We start from the raw sequence: 25,617 nt of genomic DNA, 5'->3' as shown, positions 1-25,617 counted from the left end.
GGACTTGGATCGAACACACACATCACATGCAGCCTTGAACTCACGGACATCCTTCCTCATAGACGGCCACCAGAGAGTCCGATGGAGGAACTGGAGGGTACGGGCTTGTCCTTGATGTCCCGCGAGCTGTGAACAATGCCCCCACGTGAGTGCCTCTTGTCGGCAGGAGACCGGAACGTAGAGATGGTTCGGTGGAGTCTCTGGGGGCGCCGGATCACCAGGAAGTGCGGCCCATATGGATTGCTCCAACGGCCATTGGAGGGAGGCCAGGAAGCGTTGAGTCGGCAGAATGGTCAGAGGCTCCGGGGGGGTTGAATCTGGAGTGAAACTCCGAGAGAGAAAGCATCCGCCTGGAGGTTCTTGGAGCCGGGCCGGTAGGCGATATGAAAGTTGTAAAGCTCGAAAAAGAGGGCCCACCGAGCCTGACGAGGGTTGAGTATGCGGGCAGTCTGTAGATGGATGAGATATACATATACAAAGACCCAGCGACCCATTATGTCTCTCAGCACATCTGTAATGAACTGCTGGAAGACAGCGGGGCTGTTGCAGAGGCCAGAAGGCATCACTAAATATTCATAGTGGCCGGTGGGCGTGATAAACGCGGTCTTCCACTCCTCCCCCTCCTTGATACGGATCAGGTTGTGAGCGCTGCGCAGATCCAGTTTGGTGTATACGGCAGTTTGGGTGATGGCATCCAGGGCGGTGCCCATGAGAGGAAGAGGGTGACGGTCCCGGATCGTTATTTTATTCAACCCTCGATAATCAATGCAAGGCCGGAGATCTCCCTCCTTCTTCTTTACAAAGAAAAACCCTGCGGCACCGGGGGATGTAAAGGGAAGGATGAACCCCTTCTGGAGCCGTTATGTAATTGTCCATAGCCCGGGTCTCTGCCGGAGAGAGAGAGTACAGGCGACCCCGAGGGGGGGTGGTGCCGGGCTGGAGCCTGATCTCCAGGTCATAGGGTCGATGAGGAGGCAGCCTGGTAGTGGGTTCTTTAGCGAAGACCTGAGCGAGGTCGTGGTATTGAGGTATTGCATCAGGTCTACGTCCTTGGGTGGAGTTACTCCAGTCTGCGGTGTGGGGGAGCCATGGTGGTTCTGGCAACCCGCGCCCCAGGCCAGGACCTTGCTGGTGGACCAGGAGATGTGAGGCTCATGACGGCAGAACCAGGAATGACCCAGGATGAGTGGCGTAGCCGGAACCTGGATGACCAGGAAGTGGAGGGTCTCCAGGTGTTGGTCAATAGTCATGTGGAGACCCTGGGTTCGGTGGGTGAGAGGGTACGGCATGATTGGCCGTCCGTCCACGGAGGTCACAGGGATGGGTCGGTCGAGCGCAGTGAGGGGTATTTTGAGCTGAGTAACGAGTCCTTGATCGATAAAACACTCCGCAGCCCCAGTGTCTAAAAGAGCCTCCAGTCTGGTCGGACCTTGGTCCAGGTGGAGGGAGACCGGGAGAGTGGTGCGGTGTGGAGCCAGAAAAGTGGACACTCCAGGCGGGACAACCCCTACTCCGACCCGGAGGGACCGTTTCCCGGTCTTTTTGGGCACGTGCCATGGTGGTGACCCAAATCCCCACAGTACGCGCATCCTCCCTCCTGATAGCACCGTGCCCGTTCCTCAGGGGGGAGATGTCCGAGCTGCATCGGCTCCTCCGTCGGTTGGTGAGCCGGACGACGGGGTGACGTTCTGATGTGGATGGGAGCTGACGTGGTGCTCGGCCTGTTCAGGATGCAGCGGTCCAGCTGGAGAGCCAGATCCACTGCCAGGTCCAGGGAGGTTGGGGCCTCGTGTCCAATCATGCCCTCCCGGATTCTAGGTGACAACCTCTCCAGGTAAACGGCCTTTAGGACGGCGTCATCCCACCTCAGCCGAGCGGCTGTCGTCCGGAAGCGAGAGGTGTACTGAGCCGCCGTCTGGGAGCCCTGACGAAGCTGAAGCAGCCGAGTCTCGTCCGGGACCTTGCTGCTGGGGTGAACAAATGTCTTTTTCATCTCCTTCACAAAAGTGTCATAGTCATTGCAGACAGGAGATTTTTGATTATAAAGAGCCACCGCCCATTCACCGGCTCGACCCGTCAGCAGTGAGGTCAGCAGGGCGACACGAGAGCAGGAAGTGGGGTAGCGTGCCGGCTGGCACTCAAAAGTCATTGCCAGAGTCGCCAGCATGCCCTCTGGGGACCCCCTGGTTCCGTCCCACTTATCTGGAAGGCTGAGGCGTGGCTCCATCGACTCAGAGACGGCCAAGATCCGTTGTTGCAGGGCAGTAGCAAGCTGGAGAACTAGCTCGGTGAGTGACTCGATCTTTGTGGCTTGGCGATCAGCTACGGCACGGAGCTGGTTCATTTCTGCCGTATGCTGATCCATAGCTGCGCACAGTTGAACCACTTCAACACGCAGACGAGCGAACTCCGCTGGGTCAACTTGAGACTCTGTCATCCTGTCAGGTTTGATGGCAGACCTGAAGCGTGGCTGAGAAGGTCTGTTGCCCAGACGCGGAGTGGTGGAGATAAACAGTGTGGTTTAGATCCTTAAGGTTAGGTTTGAGGGCTGGTAAGCCTGGGAACTCGATACAAAGCCTGGTAGGAACGATGACAGAGTAATGAATGAATGCCGGCACTTCCGTTTATAGTGCCGGCGTGATGACGTCGGCGGCCACGTAGGTGGCGGGAATGATGGGAAGTGGTGGCGAGAAAGCCGGGAAATGGAGTCAGCTGGAGGAGTTCGTGATACATCCCACCTGTTCCGTTCATCAGCTCATCCTCCACACCTGTTTCCTCTTCTATTTAAACCCCAGCCTGCTCTCCAACCATTGCCAGATTATTGAACGCTCTGCTAGTAAATTCTCCAGCCTGTTACTCACCTTGCCATCGAAGATCCAGAACCCTGCTCCGTCCCCGACTTCGCCTTTTGGATTTCCCTATTGGACTATTCCCACCTCAGACCTCCTGTCTCCTGACCTAGCCTTTGCCTCTCCCCTTTTAATAAACATTCTTAAACGTGTCATTCTGTGTTGGGTGTTTTTTACGGGTCCGCCAGTTAACTCATGACAGTTTTGGTCAAATCTAAATAATTTCACAGAGAATCTGTTAGCATTTAGAAAACTTGACTCTCAGCTACTTCAGCGATCACATTTAAGCTCAATATCTGTGACATTAATGAGCTGTAACCATGTTTTTACTTTATAACAGTTCTGTGGTCGATAAAAACATGTTGATGTTCATTGCTCCAAATCCCTCTCATGTAAAACGAGTCCAGCGCTTTTATTTTTGACCTTCCAGAATGAGCCGTTTTAGGGTTTTGTCACTTTTAAGAAAGCAAGCTGTTGCTGGCCATGCCCACCCATCCCTTGATTGGCTGCTAATAGATGAGGAGCTCAGATATCTGGGAGGTGCTTGCGAATTATACGAATATTTAGTCACATGATTCCTGAGCCAAGCACTGATAGAAAATGATGCACGGGGTTTTTATTCACATTTGGAGTGTTCATAGAGCCAGTAGAGACCCTCATGGCAGCACAAAAGATGCAAAAAGTGAGTTTTGCATAATGTTCCCCCTTTAAAATTTGTCTAGTAGTTTCAGATCTTCCACCTTTTTGCAGTGGACAATACAGAACGGCCTCAAATCCCTCAAGTAATTCATGCATTTGCATGAAAAATGTGGTAAAAACTTTACCTGAAAAGATTTTTTACTGAATCCTCTTGATTTTCTTTTTTTTTTTGTTTGTTTGTTTGTTTGTTTGAATAAATACTTTACCTAAATATTTCTGCTAGTCTGAACATGTTTGCAGCTGTCAATTCTCCCACACTTCCTGTATGAAAGGATTCTTCTCCTGTAGAATAATAAAGTGTGTGGAGTGTTTCTGTCAGACTGAAGTGTGTGATGTGGGCAGCAGTTACTGTAGCAGCATTAGCTCTCTCTCTGCTATTAAAACTTATACCAGCAAGTGTCAAGGTAGAAATACTCATCAGCCTCTAAAACCACCTCCAGAGCTTTAAAGCTACACAATATCTGTCACGCACACGCACACGTGCACACGCACACGCACACACACACACACACACACACACACACACACACACACACACACACACACACACACACAAAGACAGATTTGAGTTTAGCTGAGGTTGGCCACAAAAAGAAAAGTATTTGTTGAACAAAAGGGACTGTAGCAAGCATACAAAGCCACTGTTTGCTGAGAAATTGTAATTGTTGTATGTTGTAGCTCTCTCCAGGTGAAATACAATATCTGACACATCCCATTTCAGGGACAACGGTTTTTAATCTGTGTACACAGGCTTAATGTACCAGCAGTTTTTGTGCCAGAATGAAAAAAGAAAAAACTATAATGATTGAAATCATTTCTCTAAAACCAGCATCTGTGGCAATGCTCTGTCAGATGTCTACTGGCAGGAGCTGAGATGTCCTAATGCAGGTGCAGCACTGTGACTGGATGTCTGGAGCCCAAAACAATCTGATTTAATATGTATCTTAATAAATGTTTACTTTTATCTTAAATGGCGTTTCTGCTGGTCTTCTGATAGTAGGCTTTTTGCTAAATAGCCATTTATCTGATGAGTTCATGAGATTCTCCTCAGGTTCTGGATGTTAGACCCAAGGCTAGCACATACCGTATTTTCCGGACTATAAGTCACACTTTTTTTCATAGTTTGGCTGGTCCTGCGACTTATATACCAAATGATGTATGCCGCGCTGCTGCAGGCTGGATCCGGACCAGGTTTCAGCTCCTCTGCCCCGCTGCGAGGGTTTCAAACACCGCCATCAACTGTTGCAGCCTGTGGCGCGCTGCTGCGCCCTGGTTGTTTATTCTGTTATTGTTACCGGTACTTGTGTTGCAATGTGAAATGCTTGGTCTCAGATTTTGTAAGAAATGCGACTTAAAGTGCGACTTAAATATGTTTTTTTCTTCTTCATTATACATTTTATGGCTGGTGCGACTTATACTCTGGAAAATACGGTAATAAAAATGTATTAAAAACGAAGTGTTGGCATGGTGAAACTTTGGATTAACTTGGCTTGACTGGACTTGGCTTAACTTGAGTTTAGGCGTACTTAGCTCAACATGACCTCAATACAACATACTTGACTTGGGTAGAATTACTTGACACAACACAGGAGACTTGATTTGACATGGCTGAAGTAACCTGACTTGATTAAACACAGATACCTGTCTTCACTTAGCATAGCTTGAACTGACTGACTGAACTGAAAGAGTGTTTCTGGATGAAGGTTGAAGATGATCTGACCCTGAAGCTGTGGCTGTAGGTAGCTTGCATCATGGGAAAACAGGTGGAAACCAGGTGAGCATGGTTGGTGTATGAGGTGCAGAGAGCCATGAAGACAGTCCAGGAACTTAAGGTCCTTTCAGAACATTCTGCTCATATGCTTTGATTTTCTACATTACAACCTTCAAATGTGCACATCTTCATAGGGCTGCTGTTTATGTTATCAGGAGAATATGATAACACATGTCCACCAGTTAGCATTGTTGTTTCCTTTGATTAGTTCCTGGTCTCATTTTAGGCAACACCAAGCCAGCTCCAAAGGAAAAAAAGCTCTTAATAATTCTGATCATTCATCTGGGGAAGTCAATAAAACTTAATTTGCATAGATTTATTAATATTATTATTACTACTGTCGTCGTCATTTATGTATAAAACACCTTCTTACACTTATCATGACCAAAGTGTTTTACATGATACGGTTAAAAACACGTCAACTTAATACTGTTTCATTAAAAAATGTTTAATCAAAATAAAAACATAGATAGAAAGATAAATAAAAAGGCTGTCAAATCTATAAAATTATAAAACCATCTCATACCCAGACACTGGCAGTAGAGACCATTAAATACAGAGAATAAAACAAGACTCAACCCAACTCCTATAAGAAAGCCAAAGAATAAAAATGGGTCTTTAACCTCCATTTATGAAGCACCTAACCACCAGCGGGAGACCATTCTATAATTTTGGTCCAAGAAGTGAAAAACCCGCTCTCCTCTGGTAACCTGATATACCTTTGAAACTTCCGGAAGGTCCTATGTGTTAGATCTAAGTGGCTGTGATGGAACGTATCGTGTTAGAACGTTACACAGATATGGTGGTGCAGTTCCATGCAGTGATTTAAAAATAAAAACAAGAATCTAAAAAAATAAAATATAGGAGTGGTATAATCCCTTATTCTGGCCCCCTTCAGAAACTTAGGGACTGAATTTTGGACCATTTGTTGTCTGGATATTGAAGCTTGATTAAATCCAGCATACAGAGAATTACAAGTATCCAGATTATTATTATTAATATTATTATTATTATTGCAACTTTATCATTCTGTTTTGTGTTATGTCATTTCCTATTTAAACAACAATATAACAGGAATAAAAAATGGAACAGACCTTTGCCACTTGTAGATACTCCACCATATGGTAGTAAACATGTAGGACTGGATAAGATGAAGGTACTAATCCTAAAACTCAATCTGACCAAGAACCTGACAGTAGTATGGGGGGGGGGGGCCTCACATATATTTATTTGATAGGATTATTTTGTGATAGGTATCCTGCCAGCTACAGACCAGTAATGCACATCCCTAATGTATGTGTATGTTTGAATTCTGGCACAAAAAGCGTCCGACTTTTTGACTTGCCTTGTTTCTTCCCCTCTCTTCCTCACTGCTTACATCAGAGCCATAATGTTTGATAAATCCCTCCAGAGATGCTTTTTTTCTCCACACTTCTGCTGTCATTCGGCATAAAGATAATAGCCTCTTCTTTGCTCACCCATTTACTTTAAAACCTAATTAAATCCTCCCCGGTAAGGCTTTAGAGGCCTCTAAGGGATTGAGTGAGAGGGTGTGTGTATGTTTGCCAGAAGGAGAGAATGTGTTTGTTTTGCCAAGTGTGCGAGGCAGATTGTAAAGTCCAAGGAAGATGCTGCGTTAAGGCAGGAAAACAGAGGTGAATGAAAACCTAACCTCCAAGGTTACACTCCATTTTCCATCTGTTTGAAATAATCAGTCACCATATTACACTGGTGGAGATCACTGCTTTATCTTATGAGTTTTTACCCTCTCAGAGCAAAAACATAACAGCATTACCAAAACCAAATGTTGAGTGGAAAACAGAGTGTGTGTGTGCCAAGGTGACAGATAATGATCACACACAAGCAATTATCATTCAAAATGATCTAAATATACGTTATTAAAGACAGAACTTTTAGCTTAGGCCATACTTGATTTTTTTTTTACATCTATTAAACAACAATTCCACAAATATGCCATAACTTAACAATCTACTGCCAAACCAGTCAGAATACATTTGCTTCTGGTGCACAGGACAAAAATCCATCTGCACTCAGATCTAACCATAGAAAAGTGCAGTTTTACCTTCCTAAAATACTAACATGTATTCAAGAGACAATGTGTAGTTTTTATCGTTAATCTCTGGAATTATCCATCAAAATGTTGTTGAAAAGGAGTTAAATGAAGCCCAGTTGTTGAAAAGCATAGACAGTTTTGTATCATATAACTATAAAACTCGGGTCTAAAATACATGGGAGCGAGTCCACGTCTCTGGGCTACGCCGTATTAGACACTATGTTTCCTTCTACGGAAGCCTGTAAGGACAAAAGTCGTTTACTCATTTGTTACGGTTACAACACTTTTGCCATTCATAAACGTTGTTGTTTTACACATTTACCTCTTCACTCGTTGCCAGTGATGAAAGGAAGTCTGACGTGCTTTAGAGGTGCGAATCTTCACTTGTCTTCGATTACGATTATTGGGTCAACGATTCAATTTGATTCAATATACCGGTGCATCACGATTACTTCATATTGATTTGTTTTCATCGATAAATAGATGTCAGATCATTGCTTTTTATTTTTTATTTTTTAATCAAAAACGTAATTGGCACTACCTGCCATCCCTCAAAAGCTCTCCATTCACAACAGGTTAGGACAAAACATTTTAAACATTTAAGAAGATTTAACAAAGTAAAACGTTGGTTACGTATTGTAACCCCAGATTCTATGAGTCTAGTCGCAGCCCTTAAGCTAGCTGCTATTGGAAGGATGATCTCCGCATCAGCCAATCATGAAGAGCTAAAATGTACGCCCACCAATAGTGGGCCCCCTCGTGGTATATAACCGCAGTGACCCCACTGCTCACCTCCAATGGCTTTTATTCCCATCATAACCAGTGGGGCCAGTGGCTTAAGGGCTGCGACTAGACTCAGAATCTGGGGTTACAATACGTAACCAACGTTCTATTTCGTCTAGTCTTAGCCCTTAAGCTAGCTGCTATTGGAATAAAGCGCAGCTGGATGGGTTTACGCCCCACTGGTTAACACAACCAATGGACACACCCAATCAAATCTCCTCTAGTGGGGGACGTTCAGCCTCAGACCAGGCTTAAAGACTGAGGCAGGCACGATAAGAGAGGGACCCCCACTAAAAAACATCATCCACAAGAGGATGAAATCCATCTCAGCAAGGCCAATGAGGTGCCATAAGCATTCATTTAGCCTGCTGAGGTCCAAGCACTGAACGAGTGATGGAACCTGAAGACACATCTCCTAAATAATAACGAGTAAAGGAACAGGGTGAAGCCCATGAAGCAGCCTGACAAATGTCTTCCATTGACACACCACTGAGGAGCACCATCGAAGAGGAAATCCCTCTGGCTGAGTGAGCCCTGAGTGCCTCAGGGGGATCCTGCCCTGATGATGTGAAAGCAAGGGAAATGGCGTCACACAGCCAGTGTGAAAGACGCTGGGCCGACAGCGCCTGACCAAGGGAAGACTCCCTGTAGTGCACAAACAGGTTTTGTGAGCGATGAATCCCTGAAGTGCGTGACACATATCGTGCAAGCGCGCGCACCGGGCAGAGAAGGTGCGAAGCCGCCTCCTCCTCAGAATTATGGGGAGGAGGAAAAAGTCCAGCCAATGAAATTGACCTAGATTTGAATGAAGCATTAATGCTTTTGGGCACAAAGGCTGGGTTGGGGCATAAAACAGCAGACCCGTCATTCTCCCGGATCCTGAGGCATGCGGGAGCCACTGAGAGGGCGGTCAGGTCACTCACTCTCTTAACTGATGCTAGCGCCAGCAGCAATGCAGTTTTAAGCGACAGGAACTTGAGTGAGACCTGGTCCAAGGGTTCAAATGGGGCTTCAGATAAGCCATGCAGAACCACCGTTAGATCCCACTGGGGAAATAGCGGGCGGGACACAGGTCTGTTCCTCCTGACACCTTTTAGAAAACGTTTTGTGAGGGGATGATTGAAAATAGATCTATCTCCAAAACCCTGATGACAGGATGAGATAGCTGCAGCATATGTCTTAACAGTGCTGAATACGAGGCCCCTGTCCATCAGTATCTGCAGAAACGATAGGACATCCGCCAGCTGGCAGGAGAGCGCTTGAACATTCCGTTCTGTACACCATTTCTGGAAAGCTGCCCATTTAGCAGCGTAAGACGCAATGGTAGAGGGCGCCCGCGCACTCTGAATCGTGGCGACCACATCATGCGGCAGCCCAGAAACCTCTAAGCGTGACCGCTCAGCGGCCAAACCCACAGCCGTTGGCCTATTTCCGGAGGATGTTTGATTATCCCATCCGCCTGGAGAAGGGCGTCCGCCCTCCACGGGAGCCTCCACGGGGAGCCGGACACTAGCGCTTGCAGGTCCGGAAACCATGACACGGACAAGCGTCTGGGAGCCACCAGAATCACAGAGAGCTGTTCCGACCGAATTCGGTCTAAGAGACGGGGAATCAGAGGGACTGGTGGAAACGCATAAAGGAGCGTTCGAGGCCAGGGCTGGTGTGAGAAGGCGTCCGCCCCGAGCGGGGGTCCGTCCCGGGGACTCAGGGAAAACCGCAGGCGACACTGAGCGTTTTCGCGAGCCGCGAACAGATCCACAGACGGTTCCCCGAACCTGATCCAGATCTGTGATATCAGTGCATGATGCAGACGCCAGTCGGAGTCGCGGGGTCCCCCTCTCGACAGAATGTATGCCGCTACATTCAGTACCCCCGGAATGTAGATGGCTCTGATGGACAGCAGATGGACATGTGTCCAACACAGTAAATCTGTGGCGACACGCAACAGTGGGAGGGATCGAACTCCCCCTTGGCGATTTATGTAGGCTGCCGCCACCTGGTTGTCTGTGTGAACTTCGACATGATGGCCCTCGAGAAGGGCAGCGAAGTGGCTGATCACATTCCTCACTGTCATAAGCTTCAACACATTTATGTGCTTGTGCGTGTGGGAGGGCCAGCGATCTGCCACCGTATGGGACAAGCACGTGCCCCCCCAACCCGACAGTGACGCATCCATAAACACAGATACGTGTGACGTAGGACAGCCGATGGGAACCCCGCGTAAGAGGATGCAGGGGTTCCCCCAGTGAGCGAGGTCCCCGCCCACTGAAGGGGGAATCCTCAACATACGTCTCTTCTGACGTATCGGGTGTACCCGGAGGCGGATGAACCAGGGTTGCAAGCGCCTCGTGCGCAGCAAACCTAGCGGCACCACCGAATGGGCTGCGGACATCATGCCCAGGAGTTTCATGACTAACAGGGCTCTCATGATCTTGCAGGGTTGTACACGGGAGATCACCGTGGAGAGATCTGCCGCTCTTGCAGGCGACAAACATGCTCTCATTAGGGAGGCGTCCAACTCCACCCCGAGATACACAATCGACTGGGACGGAAGAATGGAGCTCTTCTCCCAGTTTATAGAAAACCCTAGGGTTGACAGATGCTCTGTCAACCTCCTGGTTTGCTGTGACGCCTCGTCCTTGGACCGAGCGCACAGGAGAAGATCGTCCAAGTAAAATAAAACCCTCATTCCCTCCGTGCGCAGTGGCTGCAGCGCGGTCTCCAGACATTTGGAGAAGGTGCGCGGGGCTAGCGAGTAGCCGAAAGGGAGGCGATTGAACTGATATTGAACTCCCTTGAACGAAAAACGCAGAAACTTCCGGTGGTTTGGAACTACTGGTATGTGGAAGTATGCATCTTTCAGGTCAATTGACGTGAACCAATCCCCGGGGCGCACGTATTCCAGGACTTGTCTCATCGTTAACATGCGGAAATGCATTACTGCTATGGAGCAGTTGAACAGGGACAGGTCGAGAATCGGCCTCATTCCTCCCGACTTCTTCAGTACTAAGAAGTAGCGGGAGTAGAAGCCCGAGAGTTCTTGTCCGCGAGGGACTCTGGAAATAGCGTCCTTGGACAGAAGTTCCCGCAGCTCCAGCTCTAGGGCCTGAGACAGTACTTGCGATGTGAATGTCGTCTCCACGATCCCGTTGAAGGGAGGTGGAGTGGCCTGAAAATGAAGTTTGTGACCGCAATGAATGGTGTCCGAAATCCATTTGCTCATGATACAAAGGCGGCGCCACTCGTGCGCGTGTTCCGACAGTGGACGCGTGTGCGCGGTCACGTGAACAACGTCCGAGGGTTGTGCATGCGCCCTTACCGCCGTCGCCCGTACCAGAGAACTGGGGGCGACCCATGGAGGGCTGCACTCGAAAGGGCGAGTGCGAAACAGCTGGAACAGGCTGGTCCACACCGCGGAGCATGGAGTCCGAGAGTGAAGGACGAGTGGGAGCCGGGCCCGTGCACGGGGGCGACAGAGTGCCAGCGGATGGAGCCGCCGCGCGTGGTCGAGACAGCGACCTGACATCCCGCCCCACCCAACGGTGTGGGGAGAGCGGGAAGAGTTGGGCCTGGCCGGATGCTGGGGCCAGAGCGCAAATGGAGCGCACCCTTACGGCTGGCCGTGTATTATGACTACCTGCAGGAACATGTGTGCGTGCAGCAGTGCTTTGTGTGGGGAACATGTGTGAGAACTCGGCAGAGGATTCTGCGGAGGACTGTAGGATTGTGCTCTTTAAGTGACGTTTTTTGGGTTTTATTTCAAAACCAACAACAACATCAGAATAATCAGTAACACACACATTCCCCCCAAAGAGTCACTTCCGTGGCTGCTTTCGGCGAGGCTCCTGCACTTGGGACTGCCAAGACGGCGTCTGCTGGCCCCGCCGGAACTGTTGTCCGCCATCTCGCTGGTCCCGCTGATGTGGAGCCGAAGCGGGAGGCCGGCTCCGTGGAGCGGGCGGTGCAGCTGGACGTCTGAAGCTTCCGCGCCGTTCGTCCCATCCTCTGACTGAACGGCCGGGGTGCGAGGCTGACCGAGGGTGGACCAGGTCTCGCACCGTAGCCGATAGTTCGGCCGTCTTCTGAGCCCGCTCAATTACGCCCCTAAGATGGGGACCAAACAGAACATCGGTGGTGATGGGGCCATCTAGCATCTCCCTTTGCAGATGTTCCGGAATAGAGGGCAGGGCCTTCAGCCAGATCGCTCGCTGGATGAGGGTCTGCCAGGCAGCGATGCGAGCAGAACCGGTGAGCACAGCAGCACACAGATTGAGGATAGCATCAGCAGTCTTAGTATTGACGGCTTTCGACTCCTCGGGAGCTTCCAGCTCCTCCATCATCTTTGAGACGCCGAAGGCAAGAAGGGCGATGTTATTCCCTGCAGCGCCGGTCTGAAAGGCACACTGATGTGTGCGGCCGGTGAGCCGCGTCAGCAGCTGGTCATGTTTTGAAGTGGGAACAGCTCGCGGGCCAGCGAGGTGGTTCTTGTCGCCGAACAGCGAGGCCAAGTCCGGCTCTAGCGGAGGAACGGACGGCCAGCCTTGGTCGGAAAACCCCTCGACCTTGGTGATGGGCGCATACGTGGAGACTGGCGCCTTGAGCTTGGCAGGCTCGGAGAAGGCGGCAGACCAGCAGCTCATAGCAGCGGGGAAGCGCGGCCAGATAGGGTCTGGACAGCGTGTCTGAGTCGCCCCGAAAATTCCCGCCAAATCATCCGCTTCAGGCGGGGCCGGTTCTGGCACAGCTAGCCCCTTGCGGGCTGCTGCCGCAGAAATGATGGCGGGCAGCTCCTGGAGCAGTGCTCTTACTGCTGGCAGGGAGGAGCGAGAACCCACTGGGGCAGAAGGACCCGCTGAGCGAAGCTCGTCGACCTCCGTTATGTGTAGGAGGGATGCCGCCTCATCGTAGTTCTCGCTGTCGGTGACGTCATCCAGCCGGTTGAAGCCAGCCGGCTCCTGACCGGCGTCGAAGAAATCCAAAGCCTTGTCCAGCGGGTACGAGTCAGCGACCGTAAATTATTCGTCGGCGGCGGGAGTGAAGTACTCGACCCGGCGAATCTTCTCCGCCACGGGCAGAGCGGCACTGAACGAGCACGAGGCCTGCGGGGTCAAGGCCAGGCCAGCGTGGTGAGCCCCGAGACAGACCTCACACTTAGCGTGCAGGTCGCCGCTGGAAATGGAGCCTGTCTGGCAGGTCAGGCAGGGTCTGGCATCACTGGACATGGCTGGTAAGTCGTCTTCGGATAATTTTGCTCTTTTAGGATAATATTTGCTCTTTAATAAAGCTCTCAAGCTTGGCATGAAGAGAAAAAGGAGGTGAGCAGTGGGGTCACTGTGGTTATATACCACGAGGGGGCCCACTATTGGTGGGCGTACATTTTAGCTCTTCATGATTGGCTGATGCGGAGATCATCCTTCCAATAGCAGCTAGCTTAAGGGCTAAGACTAGACGAAATAGAACAATCTGTTTCCTCGTTCAACACCACGCCTCAGGCTGAGGAAAACACGCTCTGCAGAAACTCACAAAATCTAAAAAATACTGAAAACCTACAGGACACATAATGTAATAATAAAATACATAATGGGTTCATATATGAGTGTTTAATGTCTCTGAGCAGCTTTAGAGTCAGATATTTATGCCACAGTTGAAGGGTGTCAGAAATAACACCAAATGAAATGTTTGACTTAGTTTGTTATTTTATTTGAACCCAGTGGTTCATTTCTGAAATGTTGGAGAATAAATCAAGTTCTGTTTGATGCAGTAAATAATAAAACATGAAACAAATTCTACACTTCCAATAATATTTAAGATGTGTGTTTTATTCTTTCTGATAATAACACCAGCAGAAGGCTGTGGGCTGGATTAAGATTAAATTACCCAGTTGATGGATCTCCTTCACTAACCAGCTAACTACAAACCTTTCCACTAACTTGTCCTGTGGGACCCTCACCATGTAACCCTCATGTCCATGCTGTCTCTGGAGGAGCAGATAGGAGACAAGATCTCCTGTAACTTAAAATGAACCAAAGCTTCCTCCCAGTTTGTCTTTCAGCTGAATTTAACATCAGTTTATCATCATGAAACAAAATAATAAAGTGGAACAAGAACTTCTATCTTCTATCTCTCTCTCCTTTCAACTTCTCCGTGTCCCTAAATAAAAGAGACAGATGATCACGCTGCAGCCGCGTCACTAACCCCGCCCCCTCCCCAAGACCGGATCTCCCAGCATCACAACACTCGGTCTGACTGAGCGCTTCCAGGAGAAATAATAATTAAATTATGAAAATAATAATGCATGTTTGGAGGAGCGTCCTCCAATCTCTCTCTCTCTCTCTCTCTCTCTCTCTCTCTCTCTCTCTCTCTCTCTCTCTCTCTCTCTCTCTCTCTCTCTCTCTCTCAGTCGCTGATCGAGCGAGCGGAGCGCGCTGCGTGACAACCCGCTCAATTAACATAATTCACGGCCAAAATCCAACAGAACCGGTCGGGCTGATTCGGTTCCGGTTCGGTCTCAGGTTACAACTCTAGCGCTCAGCCCTGCAGTACATTAAGGCAGAACCACTTGGTAAATGTGGAGGACGCTCACTCTGACAGATTTGGATGCTGCGCTGGTGCCGTCGTTAAAAAAACAAAACTACATTCCACTATAATCGATTATGGCGTATTCTTCTACGATGCAGAATCGTTTATGTCCGCATCTCAGTGTATTGATTATTTGATTTATTTTCCTCAGTTCTAATGTGCTTGTCATTTTGGTGGAGGTTGCGCTCCCAGGGAATTTTGACCTTAATGGCCATCCGTTTGTAAAGTGTGGTATAGTAACTTCTCCGTGGACTGGTGGTATGAGTGTCCACCCTGGGACTGGGAGATTGGGGTTCTAGTTAGGGTTGGGAATCAAATACCGGTTCTTGTTGAGAACCGGTTCCCATTGTTTCAATTCCAACGACTCATTCGCCACTTTTGCATTTGATTCCTCTTATCAATTCCAGTTGGCTCGAATGACGTCACCGCATATCTTGCGTAGCTTATGGAAGCAGGAAACATGGCGTCTAAGCAGCACACACGCGCGACAGTTTGGTTAAACTTTACAAGAAAGCATGACAACAGGGTAACTTGCAATAATTGCGCAGTAGATATTTCATCACGGGATTTCGAATATACAAAAGCCTTTGGGCACAAAATATGAGATAACTTAAAGTTATTGATGGGTTTTGACCCGCTCTGGACTAGTGAATATCAACGCAGTAGCAGCAGTGATGTTCACTACCAGTGTTTATCATGTTGGCATCATTTACCTCATATATATACCCCTCCACACTAGCAGACTCCAGCGACAAAGGTCTGATCTTTGGTGAGATTTTTCCCACTCTGCAACAGCTACAGCAACACTGCACCGAACAAGAAGATGACCCTGCCTTCACAGGGAGCATAAAGGAGAACATTTGGAAAGATCTTTCCAACTGATACAGGTACAACTGATTGTTTATCATAAAGAAACTGACAGTTATATTGCAGGAGCCGTGCGCATTTTGTTTTTTGCAACCTGTTTAACAACTCTGGAATTGATAAGGAATTGGATAAATAAACAGAATTGCCAATGCCAATGATATTGATAAAAATTCAAAAAAACAGTTCCCACCACTAGTTCAAATCCCATTCGGGTCATACCAAAGACTTTAAAAATGGGACGCAATGCCTGCTTAAAGTGACAATGTGTAGTTTTTACCATTAATCTCTGGAAATATCAATTGAAATGTTGTTGTAAATGAATTAAAAATGCCCAGTTGTTGAAAAATATTGGCGGTTCCATAATATATAACCATAAAAATTGGGTCTAAAATACATGGGAGCGGGTCTAAGTCACTTGGGCGACGCCATATTGGATGCCATGTTTGCTTCTACGAAAGCTTGTGAGGACAGAATGCATTTACTTATTTGTAACAATTGGTTACAAAAGTTTCAGCAATAATAAATGTTGTTGTTTTACACATTTACCTCTTCACTCATTGCCAGTGATGAAAGGGAATCTGATGTTATTTTGCTGGAGGTTGCACTCCCAATGATTTTTGCCCCTAACGGCCAACTGTTGGTAAGGTCTTACTTGAACACAAAAATAATGCTTGCTTGCAGTTATTTAGGTATCTACTGTCCCCTATCACCAGGAAAAATACACACTGTCACTCTAATACTCATCTTTATGGGGTTGGATTGGGGGTAAAGCACAAAATAGTTTCCGAGCGCAACCGCTGCTGCAGCTCACCACTCCCTACAGGAATGGGCCAAATGTGGAGATGTAATTTCACCAGTGTGTGATGAGGACACAACTTTAACTTTAACTCACTCAAACACAAAAATACCACTTGCTTGCAAGGATTTAGGTATGTACTGCCCCCTGTCGCGATGGAAAATTACACACTGTCACTTTAACTCCCTAATTGATGTATTAACCCCAGAAGTCCTGGTGGCTACGGTAATGAGTATTGCATTCATAGATAGAATTATTTATTTGCCTTTCTGTACTTTTATATTTTATTTTAATTATCTAGTTCAGGATTAATGGTAATGAATTGTAAGAAAGGATTATATCACACACACACATACACACACACACTTATACAATGCTGAAACGGGGTTAGTGACAACTCCACTGTGTTGCTTCCACATTGTGCTCTGTTAGTCATAAGTGAAGTATTGTTTCTTTGTGTGTGTCCACATCTATTATGTCTGTTTCTATAAATAGAAGACAGGCTAACAATGATTATTATGAACCAGAGAATACAGAAGCAAGAGGTTTTTTTCTCTGTGAACACACTGACCATTATTTGTTGACAGAACAACTTGGTCATGAGGAAGGATAGCTCCTCCAGAATCAGAGTTCCCCTGCTGACCGTTGACACCCACTAGACACGACCAGTGGCTGAAGTATCCTCTTATTTGATCTATCCTAAACTGTGTTTCACTTTCACAAAAATGCACATTAAGTGCAGTTTTATGACCTTGTCCAGCTCATTAACTAAGCTATGTGGTCGTGAGGTGGCTTTAAAAGCTGCAATACCCTAGGCTGAAACAGTAAGCTTCTGCACCAACGGGAGGCTCCACTGCTGCTCGTACCACAGTAACAAACTGACTGTCTTCTCCAGCCCATTGTTTCTTTAGTCAGCCGAATTTTACTGTTTTGTCTTCTGATCTGGACGGTACATGGTACTCACAAGCAAAACACAACCTGTGTTTTGTCAGTAGCAGAAACCCTTTGCCATATCAGACAAACTTACGCTGTTATGTCAAACTGTTGTAGCCACTCCAGATATTTTTGTGTATTTTTAAATAATGATGTTGCAACATAAAATGTTAGCTTTAAACTATATTAATTATGCCTTTTGCACAATGCAAAGTCAATGTAGAAACAATATCAGTGCCAACAGCTAATTCATCTACATCTTTATGGGTAAAAATATCTCCATATTCGAATTTTACTGCCAAATATCTTCAGATGTCAACAACAGCAAAAGAAACTCTTTAGATTACAGGAACTGGGTGTTTTTTTTCCTTGAATAAAACTGTGCTACTTAAATGTAATTAAGCATCCAGGCTATTTTTGTATTCATCATAGTTCTCTATCCAACCAGCCAGCCGCACAATTCATCTCTGCACTCGGGTTGGCTTCACATTCACTGGAGGTCACAGGCACGCACACAAATGCTCTCCGTTCATCCACGGCTCTCAGGGAGACGGAGCAGCCTGCTGGCTGCGAGTGTTTGATGTTGTAATGGTCTGCTCCAGCTTCATAAGAGCCTCCTTTGCAAGAGGAATGGTTTAAATGTCACACCTTGCTCTCTGACGAGCTGCTCCCCAAACACGCATGTGTGTGCAGGAGTTACCGCGTCGCATGTAGCCCTGCATGTAGCAGGGTGAGGTGTGAAAACGCTATTTTTGGAGTACAAAAGGAGGTCACAGATGGAGACAGCTGAACTTAAGTGATTTCTGTACCTCACAATGGTTCATGGCCGCATATCACCATATGCACAGTAAGCTGTACTACTGATTACCCGTGGTAAGGAGCCACCTTAGCTCATCACAACACTCTGTACAAGTCAATACAAGGACAGGGTGAGCGTTGGGGAAATGTGGCTCATACAGACACATCCATGTGTAGTCCTCTTCAGGCAGTGGGTCAGGCTCGGTGTCTGACAGTAACAGAATAATGTTGTTAGCCTCTGCCTGGGGAGGCTCCCTAGCACAATCACAATACATCTCATCCCTTCTGTCTTTGCAGTAAACATTCTGCAGTGAGAGAAAGCTTTACTCACAAGGTAGGCTGGGTGAGATGGCCTCGAACTGACATCGTGGTTTACCGAAATATTTCACAGGATTTTAAAAGTCCCTTTAGCAGCTAATTGCAGGTTCATTCTGCACCATAGGGTTAACCAAACCCTAACCATAACCCGTGTAAGGGAGGGGAGGTGAGTCTTCTGACCAACAATCACACCACAACACTGACTCTGAACCAGAGTTATACATTCATAACAACCACTGTTGTTCTTTGATGTAGTATCAACCGTAGACCAGACTCATGATAACACTATTCAGTGATCCTTTTATTTGTGGAAATTGTTCGTACCCGCTAATTTAATTGAAATTGAAGAATATTTCATATTAGGAGTCTTGGAAAGTGATTGGTGTAAAAGCATCATAACCATCGTTTTGTCATTTACACAGCAGTAGCGTGTGTGTTAGCATACTTAATCATCTCTGAGCCGTGCAGCATCTGAACATCTCTACACCTGGTAGTCACAGTTCAAGGTCTTTCTTACATGTTCACAACTCCCAAATAACAGATCCTGTTCTGCTTTTCTTCAAAACCAAGACGTGAACCATTAGTCTATCATTCATGCACACTGACGCATGTCTGCTAGGATAACTCTCTCCTCCGCTACCGTATTTCTCCTGATAACTCCTGAGACTGATGGACAATTCTCCCGATGGGAGCTTTAGTTTTGGAATTGTAAAGCTGTATTTGTCTTAATTAGGTAGATGGAAGTTAACAGGTCTCCATCTCTGATTTCTTCCTGCCCTTAGTTAATTAACATAAATTAATAATATGATCTTATTTGTCACATCAAAGATCTGATATGTTCAATACTCTTTCTACTCTTAGTGCACCATAGAAGATTCAGTACCAGTTTTGTTCATTTATGTGTTTGCTTTTGCAGGATTGAGCAAATTTAGAATATTAAAATGAAGTAAGCCAGATAAATGTAGGTGTCCATTCAAAAATAATTAGCCCTCTCTTACAGAATAGGCCAATGTGTAAAATCAGATAACAATAAACTATATTATTTACTGCACTGATGCACACCTGACAACTATTGTTGTAAGAAGAGATATTTTATTGAGTATTGTCACATTTTCATAAGATGAATGTTATAACTGCCTACACAGCCCTTTTGTTTCAGTGAATCATGTTTTCAGTGTGTATTCATGCTTATTTGCACCTGTAATTTAGTTTTTTGTGGTAGTATCCTCCATCATGTGGCAGGTTTGTTCAACCAGAACTACAACAACGTAGGGCACTTTATTGTTTCTTTTCCCTTCCTTTAAAATCAGCGAGCCAAGCTTTGACACAACCCGTTATCTGAAAACGGCTTTTCCTTGTACTTTTGATGAGCAGCTGTTTTAATGCTGACAGGTTCCAGCACATTAACCTTTAGTGTTGCTGCTGCTGGTGTATACGCACACGTGTCTGTGGCTTTTTCCATCTATCAGTATTCACCCCTACCAAGCAGCTGCCAAGAGCTTAGCAGGCTGTTGCTAGGCAATGCCGCTTAAAATCCATCCTTCTCTGTATGTTTGAAGCAGGGCGGCTGTGTTTGTCTCTCAGTTTTGTAGTTAACGCCACAGTGAAAAGTGGTGGAGCATGAGGAATTTGTCATGTTTGTCCTGCTCTATGGTTTTGTTCCAAAATGCAGTTTGGTTGTTGGGAGGCTCCAGATGTCCCAGAAATTAAAACTAAGCAACCTTTAAGGAAACAGTTTGGCAGCAGAACTGAAAAGTTACTTGCTGTCATTAAAGTAGCATCTTTGGGAAGGGGTGATGCAGTGGTGAGCAGGAGCAGGTGCGTCTTTAGGATTTCCTGCTGGGTGCTACGTCTGTGGACATTATTGGAGTTAGAAGCACACCTCAATTTCTTTGCTAAACGCTACAGTACAGAGCTGCCAACTCTCACACACTGAGCATGAGACACGCACATTTGACCCTCTTCACACGCTCTCACGCCACACCTCCAATCTCTCACACTAAACCAGCGTCTGCGCTCCCCAAACGCACATCACGCACAGTGCATAGGGCTTCCGAAAAAAAAAAATAAAACCATGATATTAATTATAGCATTAGCTACTGAACAACATGCACACAAACAACACTTAAATAATAATGTAACTGCCGTTATTTCACACACAGAATCCCATCTGTATAATCCAAGCCAATGGGTTTTTTCCGCTCTGGTGGTGAGATGGGTGGAGCGGTGACATGCTTTATCTAGAAATGCAGCGGCGTCGCCAGCCAGTGTTGACGGAGCTTCAGTCCCAGGGGCGGCGTTAGGCCCGGCTACCTGGGCCCAAGCCCCGAATGTTTTATGAAAAGCCCCGGATCTAAAACGTGGAAGTAACATGCAGTACCAACGTCCAACAGAGAGGGAGCAGCTGGCAGTAGTTTGTATACAGCCTGTCTGAGCCTCCACCATTGAAGAAGAATCCCTTCAGCAGCCGGTTTCTTCTACAGTGCCTGGCTTCTTCTACAGTCTCTGCCTGAAACGCATGTGTGAAGATGGACATAAGGACGTTTTTTTAGACCAAAAGTACCGCGACAGAACCCCAGCTTTGATGAGACTGGTGCTGACTCAGGTTTGTGAGTCTTATTTGAAAATATTTGTTGTGCTGCTTGTTTGCCTAAAGTTAGCTTACTATCAGGCAAAGTTGCTGGAGAAAGAAAGGGAATATTTACTATCATCTCACACTAAACACTAACAGGAACAATACTCTGCCCTGAATATGCTTAATATGTAGCTTCAGATTAAACATTATGTGGTACAAGACGAATATTTATGATGTTGACTAGTGCGTGTCACGTGTGTGTGTGCGCGCACACGCGCAGGGTCCGAAATTAAATTTTTTACTCACTGGCCAAGTTGGCTGGTAGATGATGAAAATCTACCGGCCAAGCATATTTTTTACCGGCCCAAATTCTAAATGATTTAGATCTACCTAAAGCATGTTATTCTATATTATGTTGATTTCCAAACAGAGTGACAAAATAATTAAAACATCAATAAATAAGGAAAACAACTCTTTTGTCATTTTCACTATTTATTTATTTTTAGATATGTTTTTATGAACTCTTTCATTGAAATCTAGTCAGACTCCTTGTTTTCTCTGTCCATGAAGTCTGGCCTCCTGCTTCTGACACCGTCTTTGTGCCAAAGCATTACAGCCTCATTTGGGTCATAGTCCTTGATCCCTGGAGAACACAGCTGCACCATGAGAATATCTGAAAGTGTGTCAGGGCTAGGGTTGTCACAGTAACCGGTGTAGCGGTAAACCCCGGTAAAAAAGTTGACAATAATAATAACCGTCTTTTTTTTTTAATATATTATCTCGGTGGATTACCGTAGCTGCGGTGTAGGCGCGGTGACCCTTACCAGCCACCGTATCATCTGCTGAGGTTGCCGGCGGCACATGCGCACTTTGTTTTTACGACCAAAACTTTCTTGAAGCTAAAGCTGAAATAATGGCCGAAGGAGGAGACGGCAGCATGCAGGACATTTATTATTCCACAAAGAAGTGGGCAGTATGGGCATTTTTTGGATATTTGAAGAATGCAGAGGGACAGTTGATAGAAGACGGCTATCCTGTTTGCAGCACGTGCAGGAAAGTGTCTGTGAAAGGCAGCAACGCTTCAAATCTCATGACACATCTACATGGCCATCATAATGTAGCCATTGTCTCACGACTCCGCCATCTTCAGTTCGCCACTTTTCACAAAATCTTCTGGTTGCCACTGGTCCTGGTGGTTTTTCTTCCAGTTCGACAAGTTTTCTTTTGGAAGGCTGGCTGACTCCAGTTAAAAACCGCCACATTTCACCGCTAGTTTTAACATGAAGCTAACTGCTAACTTGATAAACTAATTGAATGGGATAGGTGGAATTGACGTTGGATGCGGCGCTCACGTTTCGCGTACGTTTGTGTACGTTGCATGCAGGCGGGAGGAGTATCACAGAAGTCCACGGAAGATGACTGATAAACATAACTAATTTGGTGCAAACATTTACTTGCTATGTGGCAGATAGAGCTAAAAAATTTACTCGCCAAATGGAGCAATTTGCTCGCATTTGGCGAGTGGCGAGTGTTAATTTCGGACCCTGCGTACACGTGCGTGCGCGCACGTGTGTTAAGCTCCGGATCTTCTTCAGTCCTAAATCCGCCCCTGTTCAGTCCCGAATGTTTCTCTTATGTTTTCACTCATCAGCCACAGATCCTCGCTCACAGCAAGCTAGGCTTCCTACTGTGGTGACTCACTCACATGTTCCCTCTCCTACATTAGTTGGTGACGCGGTGAATTAAAACATTAGGAATCCTAGTATTTTAATTCACCGCTTCACCAGTGCGTTTTTCCTGTTTGTGAGATGAGCCCTTCCGCCACAGCCAGGTTACTGGTATGGAAGCCTCGAAAGGCCAAAATTCCTCAAATGTTTTTTTTCCCCTACTGGCTGATATGAATTAATATAATAGAATAAAATATAGTAAATTTTATTAGTCCCACAGTGGGGACATCCACAGTAAAACTGATTCCAGCCATGTTTGCTTTGATGACTTCAATAACTTCATGCTGATGACCCACATGAACATAATCCTGTTTAGTGGATGCAATTACATCAATAAAGTTAGCTTAACATGATAGTTTTTTTTCTTAGCAGGAAATAATAACTGGTAACATTATTAATGACATGATATTGCCCACCCCCCTAGATGGAATTGAAAAACATTTACATTAATTATAATTAAAAGTTCCTGTGTGACATGTAGCTGTAACTCTTTCCTGCTGATAGATAGATAGATAGATAGATAGATAGATAGATAGATAGATGGATAGATGGATAGATAGATAGATAGATAGATAGATAGATAGATAGATAGATAGATAGATAGATAGATAGATAGATAGATAGATAGATAGATAGATAGATAGATACCGTAAATCCTCTAATACAGGCCCGGGCCTGTATTTGACTCAAGCTCATCAAGCTCCAGGCCTTTATTGGAAGGAGGGCCAGTATTAGAGGCAGGCCTCTGTTTCTATTTGAGCAAAATGAACTAATGGTTCGCTGGAGTTTTTGACAATTAAAAGTGCGCCCACATTTTCAAAGTTAAACACATTTCTTTTAACAACGGTAGTTCCTGCTTTAGCCCTCTCCCCCCTCCCCCTGCGCAGCGGCCGCAAACTCACTGATGCGCCTGCAGCCTCTCGGAGTTCCTGCTGCTCTAAACATTAAAATAAGTATTTCATTTTCTGTTCCTCACTTCTGATGACCTTCAATGGTGTCTGTTTGTTGCAACAGCAGGTACAAAAACTAACTTGTTTTTATTTGACTATTTTTCTGTCCTGTCTGTTTATTATCTTCCTGCATCTCCTCTCGATCCTAAAGAAAAACTGCTACCTGGGTTCATATATATTCACCTTATGAGTTACCTTTGAACTGCAGTTCTAAAAGATCTACCGACCGCAAAAACAGCGGAGCGCTTGCTGTTTGGCGGCTGTATCAGTGATCAGTGCGTCGGAGGACAAGGTGATGCGCGCAGCGTCCCGCTCCACAGCATGCAGCGAAACACATCAGGCGCGAATAAAAGACAGAAAACATTAAAGGAAATGAACTGACATGAACGATCGCGTGTTAAATTAGTTTTTGAGGTGGCGACACCTGATTGTTACTGTGGCCGTGCTCAGGAGGCAGATCTACCGACCGCGAAAACAGCTGAGCGCTCCCTGCTGTGATCTGTGCGTCGGAGGACAAGTTGATGCGCCCCGCTCCACAGCAGCGATACACATCAGGCGCAAATAAAAGACAGAAAACATTAAAGGAAATTAACCGACATGAACGATCGCGTGTCAGTACCTACGGTCTGCCACTTGAGTTTTACCCCCAAAAAGAGAATGTGATCATACGATAATTCAATAGGGAGCGTGGTTTCACAGACGCGGAAGTGATAGCGTCGGTGCTCTAGGAAACCCCCGAGCGTTCGAGCGTCAACGAAGTGACACGGAAATGCCGGGCTTTCCAGAAGTAAGTAAGATAACTTACTATGAGCTGATAGTTCGTTGGATTGATCGGTAGGTTGGAAACTCTGATCGTGAATCTGAAGAAACGATGACTGAGTGGTGAGCTGGAAAGGCAACTTCCGTTTATAGCCGCGGTTTGTGACGTAGGTGCGACGTGAAGGGAATCCCCGCGAGGGGCATGCTGGGAGTCCCTACTTCGCGGATTTTCACCTATCGCGGCCAGGTCTGGAACGCATCTACCGCGGAGGGATTGCTGTAGTTCATACACCCCCTAGTGCTGCTCCCCAGAGTGTTCTGCAGCATAATCAGCACATTCTCTTTGAACTTGATAGTGTAATGACCTGGCTGGGGTTGTAAGCCAGGTGCATTCTGGGTATTGTGTTATATGTGTTTCCTATCGTTCTGCTAGTTCCTATGTGCTGATTTGCGTGTTGTGTGAGTGTTATGTAAGCCACAGGGAAGGTGATGTGTGTTCTGTGGAGCGGGTTGAATTAGCATGGTTAACTGACACCGTGACTCTGTGTGGTAGGAGCGTGATAGAGGATCGTGTCTGTAGCGTTACAAAGCGTTGAAGAAAAAGCCTAAAAAAGGTCTGCGTGAACTTCTACTGCCTCCTGCTGGTTGATTTGGGGACTATAACCCTGCCGCTGGGACGCTCGTACTTGCTTGTTACCACATGCCATCCGGCCACAATAAGAGACCGGCCATTATTTACCTCAGCTGACTCAGACACCGGCCATAATTGGAGACCCGGCCTTTAATTGAATACCGGCCTGTATTAGAGGATTTACGGTAGATAGATAGATAGATAGATAGATAGATAGATAGATAGATAGATAGATAGATAGATAGATAGATAGATAGATAGATAGATAGATAGATGATAGATAGATAGATAGATAGATAGATAGATAGATAGATAGATAGATGGATAGATATTGTGAAGAAGTTCAGGAGAGTTGGATTTTAACCCTTTGATGCATAATGGTCACTACAGTGGACAGGTACTCAAAATTGTTATTTATTTATTTTTGCAATTAAGCACAGCTGTTGAAGACTTAATTGCATTTGAGCCCCTCCATTTGGACTTCAGTAAGCCAAGCCAACATATTTCA

The 25,617-nt window shown here is 46.3% G+C and overlaps 1 protein-coding gene across 1 annotated transcript in view; it reads left to right on the top strand.

Moving 5' to 3' along the window:
• The window catches only part of itfg1 (integrin alpha FG-GAP repeat containing 1), a 301,098-nt gene that overhangs the window by 122,115 nt on the left and 153,366 nt on the right, over positions 1-25,617 (top strand). The window lies entirely within an intron of this gene.

Source organism: Nothobranchius furzeri, chromosome 9 (assembly GCF_043380555.1).
Source record: "Nothobranchius furzeri strain GRZ-AD chromosome 9, NfurGRZ-RIMD1, whole genome shotgun sequence".
Taxonomy (NCBI): Eukaryota; Metazoa; Chordata; class Actinopteri; order Cyprinodontiformes; family Nothobranchiidae; genus Nothobranchius; species Nothobranchius furzeri.
Note: the sequence above shows the minus strand (reverse complement) of the source record. Positions and strands in the feature narration are given on the sequence as shown.